General features: G+C 48.3%; 1 protein-coding gene across 6 annotated transcripts in view; it reads right to left on the bottom strand.

Annotated features, from left to right (window-relative positions):
- The window catches only part of SEMA4D (semaphorin 4D), a 95642-nt gene extending 83343 nt beyond the window's left edge, over positions 1-12299 (bottom strand). For 3 of the 6 annotated variants that reach the window (XM_066989052.1, XM_048046080.2, XM_066989053.1), the window contains exon 1: positions 11950-12228. The gene's annotated coding sequence lies outside the window, so the exon portion shown is untranslated. Of the gene's footprint in view, positions 1-11949 lie in introns of all 6 variants that reach the window. The other 3 variants (XM_048046082.2, XM_066989054.1, XM_066989055.1) reach the window with 3 other exon arrangements.
- Between the last annotated feature and the right edge of the window lie 1128 nt (positions 12300-13427).

Raw genomic sequence — 13427 nt, 5'->3', positions numbered from 1 at the left:
TTTTAAAAAGCGAGGAAGAAATGCCTGCTTTGGGAGACCGGAAATAAAGAGTTTTGTATCCTTAAAGCGATCACAGGAACACAGGAAACTTGAGAAGTGGAAAAAACACGGTGACAACATCAGCAGATAGAGAAGCCCTGCCTTGCACAAGTCAGTTTGGGCAAGCCCTTAAATGTGTGAGTCAAGACACAAGCAAGCCAGGGCTGGGAAGGGGAAGCGCCCCGGCGCCCCTGATTTTCAGAGCGCACCCAGAACACTTCCTCAGCGAGGAAGCGTGCCTCCACACCACCCTGGCCTAACGGGGCCGCTGCCACACCGGGCGCCTCGCAGTGAGACGTGCCTTCCGCTCTGCGGGCAGCCACCCCACCGCCGCGGCCTGTCACGGCCCGGCTGATAGACACGGCTCTGCGAGGCTTTCAAGGGCCGATGCACAGATACTGCATGTGGTAGCGGAGCCCCTGAAAAGACCGTCGTCACCAAGCCCCAAATCCGCCGGTGCTGTGCTGGACACGGTACACCGTGCCCCTCGCCCTGCACGCTTCACCCTTTGGCATGCACCCCGCTGTTGGATCAGTGCGATGAGCCCGGACGGTCTGTGCCAAGGCGGGTGGCTATCTGCAGCACGTAATCTGCAAACAGAGCAGACGGCTACGTATACATTCGTTGGACGCTGTAGGAGCAGGAATTCGAGGCACAGGCAAACGTTACATACAATTCTGCTTTGTTCTACGTGTTGGAAATCCTATGCATGCAACTCAATTTACATAGCTCACATGTACTAGTCATTAAAAGTGAACTAAAATACCTACTTTGCTCCATGAATGTAAATATCTCAGCAGTTTGATATGAAATTTTAGATTAAAACAATCTACAAGCAGTTTGGTATTAAAATTTAAAGTGGTTTTAATTCTAACAAAGCCTGTGGGACATAATTGTGTTTATAAGCAAAGCATCAGCTACGCTTTTTATCAACTGCTTTGAAGTAGACGAAGTGAAACATAAAGAATTAAAACTAAATTGTATTTTAGCTACTGCTTTTCTCTTTGAATGAGCAGAAGTAATCATCTGTTTTTATTACAGTTTTGGCCTTTGCATTCTTATACTCGATACAACCCAGGAAACAATAAAGCTGTTTGTTCCAGTACAGGCAGTACCCACCTGACATGTTCTTGTTCACAGCAGTACAAATAGTTCCATCGATGCACTTTCAAAAAATGACTGGTAGAAAAAAAATGCAGTGGCTTAAAACTCTGTATTTTTTCCTCTTTGAATGCTGAAATCAGTAGGCATCACTATAGTCAATCTCATAGCAATAAATCTTTTTTTTTTCTACTTCCCGTGAGAATCCTAATGTATGCCGGTATCACAAAGTACAGCTTTTGTAATGCTTATGGCTTTACAGTCAATATTTGATTAATTTTAAATCTACCTAAAGGTTCCACCATGAAGAGAGGGAACTCTACAGGCATTAAAGAATCAACATATCCATAGAGCCTGAATAGATAAGTATACCATTTTAGTATCAACACCACATTTACAATTTTAAAGGGTATGAAGTCTTTAAACTCAAGAATTCAACAACTCACATGCATGTAACCACAAAGGATTTTCATTAGTATAAAAAAAGCCTTAAAACAAACTCCTGAAGTCATTTGAGCGCATCTGAGGGCCTTCTTCAGTCTGTGCAGCAATCACAACCCGACATGAACACCTAAGCAGCCTATGTTTTCTTGGTGTTGTTGGCTGTAATGAAAGCACTACATTAAAAATCTACATTGCTTTTTGCAGACTCAGAGCTAAATCACTAAGAATATTTCAGAAGTCAACAGAAAAATATGCAAATTCTGAACAACACTATCTCAGATAGGTACATCTGTTCCTGTCGAGCTCTACCCAGACACTTCAGGATCTGGATGTCCTCCCTGATCACCCCGACTTCCCAAATGTTACAGTCTGCACTACTTCAGAGCTGCCGCAGCACACCTGGTTGTGCATGTTCAGATCATCAGAACTTCAAGGGTTTGAAGCTGTGCACATAAAATACTGAGCAAACTTCAACACACACTTTCAATACGCTTCACTTCAGAACAGCTCAGTTCCACATCTCCACACATTCCCATCTGCATTTGAGAACATTTCAAATAATATTATTAGGAGCTTGCTTGTGACATAACAGCTTGCACTTACAAAGCTCTTACATGCCCAGGATGGAGTTCTTAAAGCTCATGAAACAATTTTTTAAGACTTCAAAAAAAAAACAAAGTCTTAGTTGCAGATGACAAAGAAACAAACTAACTAACAAGTTTATTATACATAACTGAACACCTGGAAAAAAACACCATAGTATGCACATTTTCCTGATTGCCGCTGTCAGAAATTAGAATCAGGCACAAAAATACGTTTAGCCACAGGAATTGGGAAGGATTTCTTTCCTCAAGCATTGACCCCGTTTACTTTCTGCATGGTACCATAGGTATCGAGTCCTCTCCCTCCCCGATACAGGAGCTGATGAAAAACTCACGGCTTTCATTTTCCGCTGATTAAACACCACAACAAAATTACCCCAGAAAGCAGGTCCATGATTTTGGCCTTTCACTAAAAGCATTCTTTAATCACAACACAAATGACTACCCTCTTCACAGGTGTAACTGGATACACTCACAGACTGTCTTTTATTCAGGTGGAAAGGCAACTTGAACTGATGCTTACTTCAGCCTCAAATGCAATTGTTTTACTGTGGTTAAAAACAAGAGTTGCCAAAACAACAGCTCACGCCTCAGCAACTGAAAAGGAGCTCAGTGAAAGAAATCCACAGATTTCACCCTCAGATGCGTCTTTATTTCGTGACTATTTATATACTGGGACCCATTTTTCAGCTAACTTACGCAACCTTGGAGCTTTCTTTCCTTAGCAGATTGTTAGTGGGTCAACTTGAGCTGTTTGGTATTATATTCCCCCACACCACATTATCATTCTTTTCCGAAATGCTAACGAGCTTGCTTTGGGAGCGGACTTCAACCAGCATGTAGCTACCAGCTTCGTCACTGGCCTGCCACCACCAGCCAAGCCAGCTTGCCTGCAGCACAGCGGGCAGCCTGTATCCTCTCTTGGTCCAGGGGAGTCTCTCTGCTGGCACCAGGGAGCCTGCCCTGGGGCACTTCCACAGAGACCTGACCACGTGAAGCTCAAACCCAGCCTCTCCCACCCTGCTTGCACAGCAGCCAAGCCTCCGGCCTGGGACCAAACACCACCGTCCCTATGGGAGATGCTGGACGTGAACCTCTGGGAACATCAGCTTCGTTCTGCTCAGCATTGCCTTCCCCTCCATACACAGAGAGGCTGCATGAGGGAACCCGCAGAGTGCACTGCTGCAATGCAAAACCCACAACTACACCGCTGCTGAACGAGCCGTCACCGCGTCACACCACGCTGCTGCAAATCTTACAGATTGCAAGTCCTTTAAGACTTGTCCACACAGCAAAATTTTAAGCCAAACAGCTTCAGAGACCCTGAACCAGCTCCACTCATATCTGAGGGAGGAAGTGTTCAAGGCCAGGTTGGATGGGGCTTTGGACAGCCTGGTCTACAATCTACCCTGTCCATGGCAAGGGGGTTAGACGAAGTTATCTTTAAGGCCCCTTCCAACCCAAACCACTCCACGATTCTGTCATTCAGCTCTGCCCGTGCCTGCAACCAGGACACCACGTCCCATCAATACAAAAGGAGACCCAGAAACTGCGCATGTCCTCAAGGAGTTTAAGCCTGGCACCCCGCTGCAGAATCCTACCCCAAACACAGCCCTGAGGGGACGCCCTCATGCAAGGCACCAGCATCACCCAGTGCGTGCCCCGGTGTCTGCACAGGTCTTCAACCCCCCTTCATCACCATACACAAGCCATAACCACAAAGCTCCTCCACCTACGTGCCTCCAAAAGGGAAACAACATAAGGATTAAGCAAGAACTTTCACAAGAAGCTATTTGAGCTGCAGAATGGCTGATGGTGTGTAAAAACTGAGAACGCATAGTTATTTTAAAGGTAGGAAGGGATAAATAGGACATGGAAGCAAGACACAGCAAAAAGAAAAAAAAAGCCACTCTGAAGCACAGCATCTTCTAAGTTTGTAAAACATAAAAACAAAGCTGACTCGTCTTAGCACTAGTAACATCCATACATTCACCATACGAGCAAATGAGCCACCCCATCACAAAACAAGCACTGTATCACAAGCATTTTCACATACTGTAGAAAGCATAAGAAATGCAACATAAGCATATATAGCACCAAAAACTGTCCACACTAGTACATACACATTTCAACACAGAGGAGCCCTTGGGCTGTTTCCTGAGACAGAGCAGTGTACTTTTCATCCTCTGACTATTCAGAAAGACAGCCGACTAACCCGAAACCCACCCTTCTGATTCATCAAAGTGGTGGGAAACTCCATAACTATGTCACGGATCCATCTGACACGGTCCTGACATCAGGGTGCTCTCTGTGTGCTGCTGCCTTTCAAAAGCGTATCTAGATCCCAAACAGTATGTCCAAGGCTATACGTCACCAGAAAACGTTTTGTTGTTCTCCCACAGAGGCAGTCACGCCATTTCTATCCTCACCTATAGTCAGTATGGATTAGTCCAAAGCAGAACCAAATTTCAGCTGCCCCAAGTAAAAGCACAGAAGAAATACAGCTTTATTTCATCCTTCTTCAGAGCTCCCACTGTGCCAGCCCTGACGTTACAGCACAGCTTTCGACAGCATGACCATGAAATCCACTAGCACATTCAGTATTTCCTTCCATCTCCCCAGGAACGAATCGCAAATAGCGGCAGGTTGGGGGGAGGGTGGGAAGCGGGAAGGATTAAAAAACAAAACAAAAATATAATGGCAGATTATTCCAGCAGTGGGAAACCCCCAGAAAGCGTAACGCCATGCACCCAAGCGCCACACGTGAGAATCCCCAACCCAAACAGGGAGCATTTCTCCCGCAGCACTGCTACGCAGCCATCATAGCATGAACCACACGTTAAAGAAAGTGCATATGTGGAAAAGAAGGAGGGAAGGACGTGGAGGTACACCAGGCAGAAGCATGCCCTTCTACGCAATTTGTAAGCTAGCAACCAGCCTGCAGTTTCTGCAGTTACAGCTTGCTCTTCCCACTAGCATAAGGCTTTTGTGTATCAGCCATTACACTGCTTCAGAGTCTGTAATTTCGGGTCTATCTCATCTTCCTCCTCTTTAAAAACTAATTTTATTCAACACAGAAATAGCTATTTTCCCCAAACACTTTTGTCAGAGGCATAAATCTTGCATAACAGACTTCAAGCACAATTCTGGTGCAAAGTACACTAATGTAAATAAATAGCAACTAAATTGGTGGAGTAATGTCAGTGCAGCTATGATCAAAGTCAGACTGCTATCTCCAGAACATTGCATTTGCCCCGAAATGTCATCTCGAAGCCTACCAAATGGGGAAGGGACAGCTGCGTTCCTTATAAAACCTCCACACTCCAAGGAATGTAAATAAGGGATATAGTTAAAACGAAAGACCTAGTTAAAGCCTTACATTTGTAATGTTTAAAAGGTTTTCCCCTCCTTTTTGTATCTTTAATCAAAGGTTATAAATGTTTAAATGATGGCCGTTGCCATGGAAATAGGCAGGCCAGGATCCCTCTGTGGGAACCTCAAAGCCTCCTCCACCGCCTAGCGCTGCGTAATGACAGGGTCACATTAACACCTCTGACTCTCAAAGCCCATTTGTTGCATGGAAATTAACACAGCTGACTCCATTCACCTTCTGCAGGCAAACATTAACTGCTCCTGCTGAACCGACATCCTGCCGCTTTCGCCCCTTCCCGGACACGCGCCCGGTCCACGCCAGCGCCATCGTTTCGGCAGCAGCAAATCCATCCCCAGCACTCTCTGCAAACGCCAACCAGAAACCCAGAGTGCAATGGGATGCTTCACCTGATCAAAGGCATCGCTCCACGATCTGTGAAGATATTTTTTTTTTCCCAAAGCTACTGAAATCCAACAAATTTGCATCCTCTTCTAGACGATGAAGGCATAGCTATGAAAAAAAAACAGAGGCAGACATGCAGCGACAGGAACTGAACTCTCATAAAAGCCAACAATTAAATTAAAGAACAGAAGACAGGCTCTGAATAATGGTTACTTTTTTCCCCTGGTGACTATCAGTGCTAAAGCAGGAAAAAGAAGTTCTTAAAAACCTCAGTGGAATTCCTGATTATCAGCATGCATCATTAGACGCGCAATCAATTTATGCACATGGGAGGCCCATTTCAGGGCAAATGCAAGCAGATACTTCAAAAAAAAATTTTAATCCAGATAAGCAAATTCAATCATTTGAGAATATCTACATATCAGTATCCTCGTACTGTGAGCAAACACTAATCCAAGATTTAATATGCAGGCATTTGATTCGTATAGTATGAACTGTATGTAGAGTTATTTCATTCAGCCTCTGCCAATGCAGTAGTAAATTCCTCCAACATGTGAAGTGTGTGAGAATCAAAATATACTTAGTTACTTATTTGCGTATTTGAAAAAAAATATTTCTGTAGCATCCACCCTCACTGAAGACAATTAGTCAAATATCTTAAACAACCGGAATGCTGTAAATGTATCCATACGGATGGGGTTTTCTTTATTATTATTATTTAATTCTTCTGGGAGATAGAATTGCACAGAGAGGAAAGCTCTTAAGCCTACAAAAAGGCCTGTCTTACATATTTATCATACAATCCCTCAAAACTAATTCCTGTGCAAAGGAAGTGAAATGAAAAGGCCGTTATGTGTCTCACTTACCTAGCAGATAATCAGGATGACCTTTCAGAGCAGTTTATCAATTCCACTGACACCTGGAGTAAAGACATCGTCATATTCAACTGGACAGTGAACTTATTTCAGTAGGGCCCAGCATGTAGGCTTGTTAACGGCAAATTTTTGACAACCCCAATAATTTTGAGAACAAAAAGATGGTTATCCTCTCTCACCTAAATAAGTCTAGATTTTAACAGGAAAAATAAATAAATGTAATTCTTACTCTTGTTCAATTGACTGATAGTTTTCAGTGACTTTGCCTTTTTTTTTTTAAACTAGTTCTGACAAAGGTGTTAATTTTCTTTACACCTGGAGTTGTGATGGATGACTCACTTTCTGACAAATGGATCCTTCAGGTAGGGTAGATCTGCAAGACAAATACAGAGGGGGAATCTGTGTGCATATACATATGCATCTTTAGCAAATCCTTAGAAATTATGCAACTGCCGAGCAGAAACAAGAACGCCTAAGTCTTTGCCTCTCGTCACTTTATGCACTTTTTGATAAAAAACACAACAGAAGTGTGGGAGAGAAGAAAGCTCTGCTAGCCCGACATCACTCCAGCAGACTTCTGCATCCGAAATGACAACCGAGAGCATTACTGAGCTTTTGTACTCACTCCAGATTTTCTATTGATGAATTCTGGGAGAAGCTGGGAGGGTGCACTCGGGCGGGACCCCCATCGCACAGGTAAATCTCTGCAGGTGTACCCCAAAGGCAGTGACGCTGCACCACGCAGATGCCTGAGAGGGGTCTGGGCCATCGATTGCGAGCTCCTGCCTGCAGCAGGCTCCTCTGTTTTCAAAGGCTTTGCAGACAACTGTTACTGCACTCAAATCAAATACAGATTTACGGGCAGAAACATCTCACAAGCCACACTGCGACGTCTGGCAAGAATTAGGAAGGCCACAAGGAGAATACAAGCTGCGGCTTACAGGGAAGCATAGTAAATGTACTGTTAGGTCAGGCTGGAAAAAAACCGAGTGTCCAAAAGCCTGTCCATATTTCCTTCTCTCTCCCAGCCGCACCAGCAGGTCCGGTGGGAGGCATACCCTCCTTCCACAAACCGTGTCTTTCCAGCACCCCAAAAAGGTGGTTTCACCGAGCGGGCATGTTCTCCTTGTGCTAACAGCTGGGGCTTCGCTTGCCATAGGTGATCCAATACGCAGCTCCTGAATAAACTCAAGCACTTACGGATAAGGTAAAGCGCACAGAAGGTTATTTTTAATATACAATATTGATGCATGTTCTTTACGCTCCGGATTAAGAAGCGGCTAGAGATCCAGAGAACAAGCCAGCGCTACCCACGTGCACGTGACAGCTTCACACACCACCGGGCACAGCAGGTTTATTCTTTCCTACTTCCACAGGTTGCAACAGAACACATTTCACAGAGTTAAATTACCACATCTCACGTGTCCTCACAGAAACTTCATACAGCCTATGCTATTACTAAATGATGTAAGAAACAGCTAGCTGCTTCTGAAGCCATTCCAACTTGGGAGTTTAACCACTGCAAGCCTAAGGAAAGCCAAGCACAACCTCACGGATCTGGTTTATGACATACATTCATAGGACACTTCTTTGAGGACAAAGTCTGCATAGTTCCACTCTCCCCAAAGCACATCAAATTTAAAATGAGAATTGAAACATAAATCCAAGACCTTTCACATCTCCAGGCCTCTCCCCTACATCCTGCATTGTTTTTCCAGTAACAGCCAACTATAATGTATTATCTCTTTCAGTGAAAATGAGAACAAAGACATTCTTTAAAAAGAAAAAAAATTAGCCTCCACTTTTCTATGCGTCCCTTTGTATATACAATGACAAAGTTCAGAGAGCATCATTTGTTTATGAAAAAAAAAATCAAGCACAACTGAGCATATACATATAAAAAGCAATCATCTGGGGCACAAATAATGCCTGCTTTATATCAGGGGAAGGAGGAAAAACTCAGCAGAAACACAGCTACAGGCTGCCCTGGAAAACCACTCCCGAACAAAGCGAGAACTATAATCACGTTTCATGCATTTCTCCCCCTTTTCCTCCCGCTCCGCCACTCTCGGGGCAGGCGGTACCTCCCCAAGGCGCCTCGCCTTGCTCCTGCAGTCCCCCTCCCGCATGAGGGCGAAGGGCTTGCAGGAGCTCCTGCTCCCCTGCCCGCTCTCCCAGCAGAAACACACGCCTCTATACGCCCTGCCCCGCTTTGCGCATCATCTTCTGTCCCCCAGCCCAGCGAGCAGATGCACTCAGGACCCCTTGGATTCCCAGCCCAATAACCCCAGGCGCTCCCGGTCACCTCCATGGAAGAGCTCCATCACGTACAAGTCCAGCGGGCACGCACATCACCCTCTTCCTCCTCCTCCTCCTCACGGCGCCGAAAGCATGCTCTGAGGACAGCCGCAGACAAGTGGCACGCAGCCGGCCTGCCCTCGCAACGAGGCCAACAGGTACTGATTTCGCAGCACGGCGTTCAATCCTCTTTGGCCTGCCTCATATATAGGCTAATACTAATTTTTTAAGAGGATCAAGGCAGAAAGTGCCTCACGGATAATGGGTTCACTGCTGTACACGAACGGAGAGAAAGAGAAACAAGTGGAAGAGGCAGGAAAGACTACAAGATGATCATTATTTCCATATCGTTAACAAACTTGGGCAAAACCTGATACAAGGTTTTCAATTAACTTTATTTATTGCCCTCAGAAGACTTTCTTATCTGCTCACACTGATAGCCCAAGTTCGTGTTAATTTGCCACCTGTTTTGTTTCCCCTTAGTACTTGTAGACTATGTACTTATAGCTCAAGTGTGCTGCTTTGTGCTTTGAAACACCTACCGTCAAAAACATGGGATCTGCAGTGCTGCCAACATGCATGCCCCCTCACAGCAAATATTATATAAAAATATATATTTACATATTTTTTCCTACCTCTCTCACTCTCCTCCCTATTCACAAAGTGCCAACAGGATCAAAAATAAATGTCTGTTTATTGATTCATGCCATTTTCCGAAATCTGCCCGTGCTGCCAGTCCTGCTAGCTCTCCAGGCGGCAGGGCATCAGCATCCTTTCAGCACTCGCAGGCTCCACGAGGCATGGGATGCCAAAAAGCCACTCTGCGGCCGCTTTGTCCCCCTGGAACTCAAGACCCTGGAGAAACCAGCAGGACCTCCCCTGCTCTTTTTGATACGCTTCCACCCATCTTCCTTAGAGGCTCAGAGCATAGGGCTGCGTAAAGCCAGGTGATGACAGCCTTACAAAAAGCTTCATCATCATCATCATCAGAGAAACAGAGAGTGAGAAAGGATGAGGGGCAGAGCTTCAGAGAGAGCACAACCAGGTGCGGAAGGCAGGAGCACGTACAGGTGTGCCCCTCGTGGGCCAGCCAGCCGCCCAGCTGGGCACACCTTTCTGCAGCACGTAGCAGCAGGGGACCAGGCACAACACACAACATCCCCGAGGTGTTCGGTATCACCACAGTAATGAAGATTGAACGCTCATCTTAAACTTCCAGCACAGGAATTTATATGCAGGCGCTAAAATAAGAGAAAGAACCTGTGAAGGATGCACAAGGGAAGTTTATGATCTGCTTCCCTTCTTTTTGTTGCCACCCCTAAAACACCACCCTCTCTGTCATGTGCTACCAGGAACACACTCCTCTGTTTCATGAGTTTTTCCAAAACTAAGCCATGGTGAAGAATTATCTTGCGGCTGTGTCTTTAATTAAACTTTAGAGGAAGGCGTAGTAGGGTAGCATCCATTCACATATAACACTTCCATGGTCACACGCCTTCAGAAATGACTTCTCAACTCATTTAAATCGCAGAATAATTTGAGTTTTTGCAAGATCCAACATTTGGAAGCATCAAAGGCTTACAAGAAGTGTTACTAAACCTTGGCAATTACATCTTCCTTCCCTCACCACTATCCATTTCAAGCTACCTTTGCACAGCACAAGCAGGGATAACCCATCTCATCCTTGAACTCTGATGAGAAATGACTTGCTATGGATCTACGCAACCCGGCGACAGGGCATCAGCCCGACCCTCACCCTCACGGGACCTCAGCCTACGTGGTATAACGCCGCACCGGCGCGCAGCTGCAGCCATGCAGGCGGGCTCAGGAAAGGTTATCAAGTGTTTCGTGTGACAGCTGTTTGCACTGGGGGAGGAGAGGACCTCGATTCATAACACCAGCGAAGGGAAGGCAGCGCAGCACATCAGGGGACACCTCCGAGCACACCTGTACACACACTGCCCAGAAAAGCTGCGAATCGGCCCCGCAGCTCTGAGCCAGATACGTCCTCAAACGCTGACAGCACATGCTGCTTTCACCGGGGAAGGAGCTACCACCCTCCCCACCAGCCACCCAGGCCTTTTGTTTCTTTTTCAAACAACACAAAAAGGAGACAGAAAATTCAGCAGCGGACCTGTCTGGGTAAGCGTGAGTGCAGGCAGCTTTTGCCAACACCCTCAGCGCATCTCCTGGTGCACACAGCGTAACTGCTTTTGGGGGGTGTGTGCATTATTTGCTCTTCTGGCCAAGCAGTCCCACTGGAGGCAGGCTTCATCTGCCAACACCGCTCCACACCAGCAAAGCCTGGTTTCTTCCCTTGACCAGCATGCACGCAGACACCTTGCCGCCTTGCTGCTCGCTTGCTTCTGGGGGCAGCGGAGCTGCCTGAAGGGCGCCGAGCACCCACCCGCACCCTGCCAACGCCACCTCATGTCCCGTGGGGCTGGGGTCGTGCGGGCCTTGCAGGGGGGCAAGCACAGACGGATGGCACCGGTGGGAGCAGGAGGAGGGCAGGGAGGTGTCTGGGAGCACAGCCGGCAAGAAGGCGCCGGGGAGCCGCGGGCTGGCTCCCGCACGGGGGGCCAACAAGTGCCCGCCTGGGGTGGCAGCCACGAAATGGAGACGGGCTCTCACGGAGCCTCGTCCCGCCGGGCGCCCGCAGCAGGGAGGGGACACCCGGGGACACCGCGGGGCGAGCAGCAGCCGCCCGGCCGCCCCCCCCCCCCGCCCCACGGCGGCCGCAGCAGGTGCAGCGCCCCCGGCCCACGCGTGCCCGTGGACGGGGGGGCTCCCCGACACAGGCCCCGGCACCCACCTCGGCTCGGCCCGGCGGCTGCGACCGCCCTGCTCCGGCTCCGGCTCCGGCTGCGGCTCCTCCGTGTCCGAGCCCTGTCTCCTACGGCGGCCCCGCAGCCTGCCCCCCGCGCCGGGCGCTGCTACCTGCGGCGGCGCGGAGCCGAGCGGGGCTGGGCTGGGCCGGGCCGGGCTGCGGGGGGTGTGTGGGGGCTGCCCGCGCCCGCCTCGCCCGGCCCCCGCCCGCCTCGGCGCCTCCCCGCCGCGGGGTGGGCCCCGGCAGCCCCCTCCTCCTCCCGGCGGCGGGGGCGAGGGGCGAGGAGGAGGAGGAGGAGGAGAGGGGGAGGGCCCGGTGCCCGCGTGTAACAAGTTTGGGTTGCCCCGCAGTATGGCGGCGGCCCGGCTTTTATTTTTATTTCCCCCGTACGGCGACAGGCTAGGTCCAATACCTACGATTTGTGTTGAGTACGGCAGAGAAACACCATCAAAATGAACTTACTTAGTAAACACGGCCGCTTGCAGCGCAGTCGTGGTGCTTAACCCCAGCTGAAGATCGTTTAGGTGCAAGGCAAGACATGGCCACCTTGGTATTTCGGGGCCTCGGAAGGTGCAGGGTTTTACAGGAGGGTGCTAACAGGGCCGGAGCAGTTTGTAATTACATGGTGTACACTGGGAAACCCACTTTCCCCCTCTGCATTTTAAAGCGGTCGTTTGTCCTAGGCCAGCTTAACGCTGGGCAGCCAGCGTCTGTCGCACCGCCGGCATCGCTCGGGATCACAAACCATCAGGGCACCAGACCCGGGGCCTCGGGAAGCGAGCACCACGGCCGGACAGAAGGAGAGGATGGGGAGATGCTGTCCTCTGGACAGGGCGAGCAGCACGTCCGACAATTTACCTGTCAGCAGCGTGGAAAAGGATCGCGTAGCTGGGCTGGAAAATCCCCAGTGTAAATAACAGTGGCAGGATAAAAAATCCGTATGGCATATCATATTTTATTTGGGGAATTTGCTGCAATTTATGCCGGCAAACGAGTAAGCTGCATCTCCTCTGGGACTGGCTGCTGGTATTAATAGACCAGCAAAACCTTTCTAGCGTAGACAAGGCTAAGCAACTCCTGAGGGATACAGCTATGAAATGATATTCCGAGGGAAGAAACAAAGATGTTTCTTAATCCCTTTTGCATTGTACGATTTCCAGGCTGAGGCAGTTCTTAGCATAGAGTAGGAAAATCACAGGGGTTTTGTCAGGTTTCCCCAGGGAGCCCCCGCTCTGTACAGGCTTACCCAAACCCAGAGCAGTACAAAGGAATGGGAGCGAAGGCTAGCACCCAGGCAAAATGCCCACTGCTGCCACTGTCTCTGTCCGGGTTAGATTTCGTGACCTTTAAGAGTGGAGCTGTTCATCTGTATAGCATAGTTTTCAGTTTCCGTCCTCGGTAAAGCTTGTGGAGTTTTTTGGTATGTCTCACAGACTGAAAGGTCGGATGTGAAACAGGGTATT

This window comes from Anser cygnoides, chromosome Z (genome assembly GCF_040182565.1).
Source record: "Anser cygnoides isolate HZ-2024a breed goose chromosome Z, Taihu_goose_T2T_genome, whole genome shotgun sequence".
Classification (NCBI taxonomy): Eukaryota; Metazoa; Chordata; class Aves; order Anseriformes; family Anatidae; genus Anser; species Anser cygnoides.
This window is presented reverse-complemented; position numbering and strand designations above follow the sequence as displayed.